The 7,474-nt window shown below is 47.3% G+C and overlaps 1 pseudogene; it reads right to left on the bottom strand.

The window, feature by feature from the left end:
- Positions 1-3,584: 3,584 nt before the first annotated feature.
- LOC116969891 lies at positions 3,585-7,090 on the bottom strand (annotated as a pseudogene).
- Positions 7,091-7,474: the final 384 nt, after the last annotated feature.

The raw sequence follows: 7,474 nt of genomic DNA, 5'->3' as shown, positions 1-7,474 counted from the left end.
GAGAGTATGCTATCACAAGAGTGAATATCGGAGACAAACCTGCGGGGTGCATTGCACAGTTGGCAATGCGTGAGACTGCTAATCTTCCTTATTTTACCCGCCTCAAGGATGAGCAGCAAGTACTCCAGAAATACAGCTATGTTGACGACATCCTCACATCTCACAACAGCCTCGACCAGTTGAGAATCATCACAGCAAATGTGGAACAAATCCTAAACGCTGGTGGGTTTGAGCTCAAGCCGTGGGTTCTGTCTGGCCAAAGTGGGAGGAAGGAGGATAGTGATGCTTTAAAGAAAAGCAAAACAAAAAGCATAATCCTACCAAACCAAATGCATGATGATGATAACAAGGCACTTTGTCTGGGCTACATTGTTGAAGAGGACATGCTCCACGTTATGATGGGAACCAATTTCTCCAAGAGAAAGAAAAATATGCGGCTTGGTCAAGGCCTTCTACAAGAGCAAATCAAAACTCAGACGCCAAATCCCCTAACAAGAAGAGAGCTTCTCAGCCAGGTAGCAGGGCTATATGACCCCATCGGCATAGTGGTTCCTGTTAAGCAAAAGGGAGCGATTCTAGTACGCAGTGCTTTCCAAGAAGCAAAAGAGGGAAGCTGTTCGCTCAGAGACACATGGGACATGGCACTCTCAGATGGACTCAGGGAGGATGCAATTAAGCTCTTTGAAGAGTACGTACAACTTGGAAAAGTCATGTTCGTCAGGGCACTGACTCCCTCTTGCTCCGCAACTGAACCCTTGGGAATCACCTTTTCTGACGGAAGTGAGCACACCTGAGGTGATGTACCTGAGATGGGATTCAGACCATGGCCCAATTGTCAGACTTGTGGAATTCAAGGCCAAGTTACCTCCCTTGGACCACAGAGGAGACGCTGTTAAAGCAGAGATGTGCGGAGCAGTGTTCGCCTCACGCTTAAAGAGGTGTTTTGAGCTACACAGTCAAATTCAAGAGGAGAAGTGGTATCATCTTGTGGATAGCCAAACAATCCTTGGTGCAATACAGCGAGAAAGCTACGGATTTCAGACATTCTTCGCCAATCGGATTGGAGAGATTCAAACAAGCACCAACATTCAGGATTGGCGGTGGATTCCTGGCCCGCAAAACATCGCTGAAGTAATCACCAGAGGTGCCAGCCCTCAAGACCTTGATCAGTATTCGGAGTGGCAAAATGGACCGAAGTTCCTGGTATTGCCTGTGAGTGAGTGGTCAATAATATCAGCTAAAGAACTGGCTGCCACTGCCAGAGAGAACATCAACAAGTTACAGAAGAAATCTTTTGTTGCAGCACTATCAAGAGGCAAAGTAGAGAACCAAGAACCGGAACCAACAAGCCCAAAGAGACCACCTGCGGGGTCAGCTATTCAGAACATTGTTGATGTCAAGCGGTTCAGCGTACCAGCTCGACTGATCAAGGCAGTCGCATGGATTTGGAGAGCAACGAAGAGGTTTCTTGGCAAGAACAAAGCCCTAAACAATCCAAAGTGGGAGGCCATCTCTTTGACATGAGTCATTACAATAAGAGAACGAGAAAATGCTCTAAAATACATTTTTTTGTGCTGCGCAATTGGGCGCAACTTTCCCAAGCACCACAACAGATCGACTGGTAGCCTATAACGACCAAGTTCAAACCTAGACTTCAAAGTTTGACTTTAAAGCGTCGATCTCCCAAGTGGTTCCATTGGAAGATCGAGTGGGAGGTGTCAAGTCAAACTGAAATGAAAGAACAGGTGCAGATAAATGCTACATTGATATCACGAGACAGTGATTAAAGTGGGAGGAACCCCAGCCTGCCGAGTTCTCCCCAGGGGGTCAAAAGGGCACACAGCACCAGAAGCCAGTGAAGAAGATACAAGAGACTTGCGAGCGGCAAAAGTTGAACAGTAAATCAAAAGGACTGTCCGAAAAGACTGCCGCGATAGCCAGAAAAGGCAAGCAGGACTGATTTTCTACAGACCCGATTGGCAGCCGGTTTTTCAACTGATAAAGACCAAAACTTATAAAGAGCAAAACTGATAAAGACCAAAACTGGTAAAGACTAAAACTGCTAAAAACTGCTAAAGACTAATCTGCCAAAATAAAAGAAGGAGAAAATAAAAAAGGTGGAAATGAAGTGTTTGGTCTGAGTGAATCCAGTTCATCATTTCGGGGTAGATAAATCAAATCCCTTTCAAACGGGGAATCTGCAAAAACATTAGAAGACTTGATAATTTTCTAAATTATAGCGACTACAAGCCAAGTCTATCCAGTCTTTCTTCATATGAAAGTCCTGACATGCCAGGAATCAGTCTGGTGAACCTTCTCTGTACTCCCTCTCCGGCAAGAATGTATTTCCCAGATTAGGAGACCAAAACTGTACGCAATACTCCAGATGTGGTCTCACCAAGACCCTGTACAACTGCAGTAGAACCTCCCTGCTCTTATACTTAAATCCTTTTGCTATGCTTTTATTTATTTCGTATATTTTAGATTGATGTGTCCTTGGATTCTGGCTGTTATTGGATTCCTCCTGCAAATAAACTTACCTTTGTAAAATTAAATGAGTGATGAGACACAGCAGAGTAAACGTAGAAACATAGACATATATAGAAAATAGGTGCAGGATGAGGCCATTAGGCCCTTCGAGCCTGCACCGCCATTCATTGCGATCATGGCTGATCGTCCCTAATCATTAACCCGTGCCTGCCTTCTCCCCATATACCTTGATTCCACCAGCTCCTAGAGCTCTGTCTAACTCTTTCTTAAATCCATCCAGTGATTTGGCCTCCATTGCCCTTTCTAGTAGGGAATTCCACAAATTCACAACTCTCTGGGTGAAACCGTTTTTTTCTCTCTTAGTCTTTATCCTGTTCAGTCTTAAATGACCTCCACTTTATTCTAACTGTGGTCCCTAGTTCTGGATTCGCCCAACATTGGGAACATATTTCCTGCATGTAGCTTGACCAGTCCTTTTATAATTTTACATGTGTCTATAAGATCCGCCCTCATCCTTCTAAACTCCAGTTAATACAAGCCTATTCTTTTCAATCTTTCCTCATATGACAGTCCCGCCATCCCAGGGATCAATCTGGTGAACCTACGCTGCACTGCCTCATTCACAAGGATGTCCTTCCTCAAATTAGGAGACCAAAACTGTACACAATACTCCAGATGTGGTCTCACCAGGGCCCTATACAGCTGCAGATAAACCTCTGTACTCCTATACTGAAATCCTCTTGTTATGAAGGGCAAAATTACATAAGCTTTCTTAACAAGAAGATTTCAGGTTTAAACACAGTCCTATTCCATGTCATTACAGATTAGCAAATCAAGTCAAGTCAAGGCACATTTATTTATATAGCACATTGAAAGAACAACGCTCGTTAGCCAAAGTGCTTTACTTTCGTTGAAGGAATAGTATAAACAAACAAACTACATACATATATACATATAGCCCTTGCTCAGACGACGTCAAGAAAGGCTTGGGAGTAAAGATAAGTTTGAAGTCTAGACATAAAGGAGTCGATGGATGGGGCAGTTCTGATGGAAAAAGGGGATGCTGTTCCACAAAGGCGCGGTCGCCCCTGAGCTTATGCCAAGACCGCGTGATATTCAACAGCCCCAAGTTGGCCGATCTGAGGGACATGGAGGTGTTGCGATGGGTAAGCAGACTTTTAATGTAAGAGGGGGCAAGGTCATTGAGGGCTTTGTAGACATAAAGAAGGATCTTGAAATTGATTCGGAATGGCACAGGGAGCCAGTGGAGAGAGGCCATGAACGGGATGATGTGGTCCCTTTTACGGGTACCCGTTAGAAGACTCGCTGCGGGGTTTTGGACCAGTTGCAGATGAGACAGGGAAGATTGGCTGATGCCAATGTAAAGGGAGTTGCAGTAATCGAGGCAGTGGATGAGATGAGAGGCCGAGATGAGAGGCGCGTAGGTGGCGAGCGGGAAGTGGATGCGTGGGTAGGGGACCAGGTTGGTTTGGAACTCAGTCAGGTCCACATTGAGGGCGCCGTGGAAGCGCAGCGAGGCGGTTATGGAGGAGATGAATGTGTGACTACTAAAGGTCCTATTAGTTTTTTCCACTTTATTTAATTAATTTACGATTGCCCTTTGTCCTTTGTCAACAGGCAACAGAATCTGACTGCAGAAGACGGCAGTGTGTGTGATTCCCACATGCTCAGTTTCAATCTTCTTTGAAGCACAGAATTAGAATAACACATGAAGAGGACTTTTAAGAATATATCAGCAAACTACCCAACCCTATCCCTTGGTCGTCTTGAAGCTTTGCAATTCATCTTTGATCTCTTCCCTCAACCCTCCACCCCGCGAATTCCCACACCTATCTCCTCTCTTCCGCGTCCCTTTGCCTCACCTTACCTCTCCCTCCCTCCCCCCACCCCCCTACATTTGCTTCACCCCCCTCACGATCTCCCCCTCCGCCTCTCCCTATCGATTTCTTCCCCTCACCCCCCACGATTTAGAAGATTGAGGAGGATCTTATAGAATCGTACACAATTATTAAGGGATAGACAGGCTAGATGCAGGAAGATTGTTCCCGATGTTGGGGAAGTCCAGAACAAGGGGTCACAGTTTAAGGATAAGGGGGAAATCTTTTAGGCCAGAGATGAGAAAAACATTTTTCACACAGAGAGTGGTGAATCTGTGGAATTCTCTGCCACAGAAGGTAGTTGAAGCCAGTTCATTGGCTATATTTAAGAGGGAGTTAGATGTGGCCCTTGTGGCTAAAGGGATCAGGAGGTATGGAGAGAAGGCAGGTACAGGATACTGAGTTGGATGATCAGCCATGATCATATTGAATGGCGGTGCAGGCTCGAAGGGCCGAATGGCCTACTCCTGCACCTATTTTCTATGTTTCTATGTTTCTTCCCCTATCAGAAGCTCAATGTTCCCTGCAGTATTTTACCGGTAGAAGGAGGTACTTCACTCCACCGTCTCCACGCACATGAACTGCTTCAAACCACCCACTCTCCTCCAACCCTTGCACCCGCATCAGGACAGGATGTGTCTGCAAATGGTAGCGCCGGGTTAAAACATTCCCATGGGATGACTTCATTGCGTTGGGATGTTGTGTAGGGTGGGCACTGTGGGGAGAATGGGAGAGGTCCTTGTATAATTATTGTCGATGAATGCAGTGACATATATTTAACATTTCAAGCATTGCCAAAGCATCTCCTCAACCGGGTACACACGGTTTTGTCTCAAACCCTTCACTCACCTTGAATCCGGTCGGGCACCAGTCCACGAACTGGATGGTGCGCTTGGTCTTGATGCTGGCGATGGCGGCATTGACGTCCTTGGGCACCACGTACCCGAGGTACAACATGCAGCACGCCATGTACTTGCCCTGGCAGGGGTTGCATTTCACCATCTGGTTGGCCGGCTCGAAGCAGAGGCGTTGGTGATTTCAGGGACCGAAATTTGCTCGTGGTAAGACTTCTCGGCCGAGATGAGAGGCGCGTAGGTGGCGAGCGGGAAGTGGATGCGTGGGTAGGGGACCAGGTTGGTTTGGAACTCAGTCAGGTCCACATTGAGGGGGCCGTGGAAGCGCAACGAGGCGGTTATGGACCACACGATCTGCGCGATCAGGCGGTTGAGTTTGGTGTAGGTGGGGCGCCCGATGTCCAGGTTCCGCCGGCACACATCGTAAATGGCTTCGTTGTCCACCATGAAGGAGCAGTCAGAGTGCTCCAGGGTGCAGTGGGTGACAACGGCGGTGGAGATCTGCGGCGCCGGGTAAACGGAAATCCACGCAAACAGATCGGCCTGGTGTAGAAGTAGAATGGAACCATGAATAGATCACCGGATGTCACATTACTGATGCATGCTACCAAACCGCCTCTGAGTTTGAGCGCATGATGATAGGACTGGACAGACTAGATGCAGGAAGATTATTCCCGACGTTGGGGAGTCCAGAACAAGGGGTCACAGTTTAAAGATAAGGGGGGAAATCTTTTAGGCCAGAGATGAGAAAAAAAAATTTCACACAGAGAGTGGTGAATCTGTGGAATTTTCTGCCACAGAAGGTAGTTGAGGCCAGTTCATTGGCTATATTTAAGAGGGAGTTAGATGTGGCCCTTGTGGCTAAAGGGATCAGGGGGGTATGGAGAGAAGGCAGGTACAGGATACTGAGTTGGATGATCAGCCATGATCATATTGATAAGCGGTTCAGGTTTGAAGAGGCTAATGGCCTACTCCTGCGCCTATTTTCTATGTTTCTATGTTTCTATGAACGAGCAATATTGTATATTTATTGCCTATCCCAACATCTAAATGCTGATCTAGTTGGCACTGGGCTCGGGAGCTTTGTTTGTACTGGGTCGCTACACACGAGAACCCTTCCCATCCACATTTAGCTCCAAATCGCTTTCGAAATTCGGGGTCCGCCGTGTTACAGCAAGGGACATCTGCTTTAAATGTAGTTTGACTTGACAAAATAAAGTTATACAGCTCTGCAAAGGCGGTATTGGGAGCATTCTGTGCTGTTCCGGTTGCTCCATTTGAGGACGGACGCGCTTACTTTTATGCCCCTGTCCCACTTAGGAAACCTGAACGGAAATCTCTAGAGACTTTGCGCCCCACCCAAGGTTTCCGTTCAGGTTGCAGGTGGTTGCCGGAGGTTGCAGGTAGTGGAAGCAGGTAGGGAGACTGACAAAAATCTTCGGGAACCGCACGGATACCTTGGGTGGGGCGCAAAGTCTCCAGAGGTTTCCGTTCAGGTTTCCTAAGCGGGACAGGGGCATTACTGCCTGCTCTGCTGTGTTGGACAGAACCGCCCATACAATGCACGTCCCGAGGGGGCGTGAACTAAACCACTTCTGGTCCTGAGAGGGTTGAATAGTAGATAGACACAAAATGCTGGAGTAACTCAGCGGGACAGGCAGCATCTCTGGAGGGAGGGAATGGGTGATGTTTTGGGTCAAGTCCCTTCTTCAGAAGGTTGAATAGTGTTTTGTTGAGTATTGTATTGGAGAGAGAGGTAACTCCGCCCTGACGCCGGTGAGTTGCCCCGTTTTCTCCATAACCTACATAAGTTCTCAAGGCATCGGGCAGGGTAGTTGCAGGAAACATGTTCCACTTGTTGGGAGAGTCCGGAACCAGGGGTCACACAGTTTAAGAATAAGGGGTAGCCTATTTAGGACTGAGATGAGGAAAACCCTTTTCACCCAGAGAGTTGTGAATCTGTGGAATTCTCTGCCACATAAGGCATTGGACGCCGATTCACTGGATGTATTCAAGAGAGATCTGGATTTCGCTCTTCGGGCTAAAGGAATCAAGGCATTTGGGGAGAAAGCAGGAATGGGGTACTGATAATGGGACTCGGGGTGGATAACAGTGCAATGGGGTCTTGGATATGGGGAGGTGAGCGTGTGGAAGAGGGGAAAGGAACAGGGTGACAGGAGAGGGGTGGGAGATGATGACCGAAATGTGTGCACTCAAATGGCCAGTCATCTT

Source organism: Amblyraja radiata, unplaced genomic scaffold (genome assembly GCF_010909765.2).
Source record: "Amblyraja radiata isolate CabotCenter1 unplaced genomic scaffold, sAmbRad1.1.pri scaffold_389_ctg1, whole genome shotgun sequence".
NCBI lineage: Eukaryota > Metazoa > Chordata > Chondrichthyes > Rajiformes > Rajidae > Amblyraja > Amblyraja radiata.
This window is presented reverse-complemented; position numbering and strand designations above follow the sequence as displayed.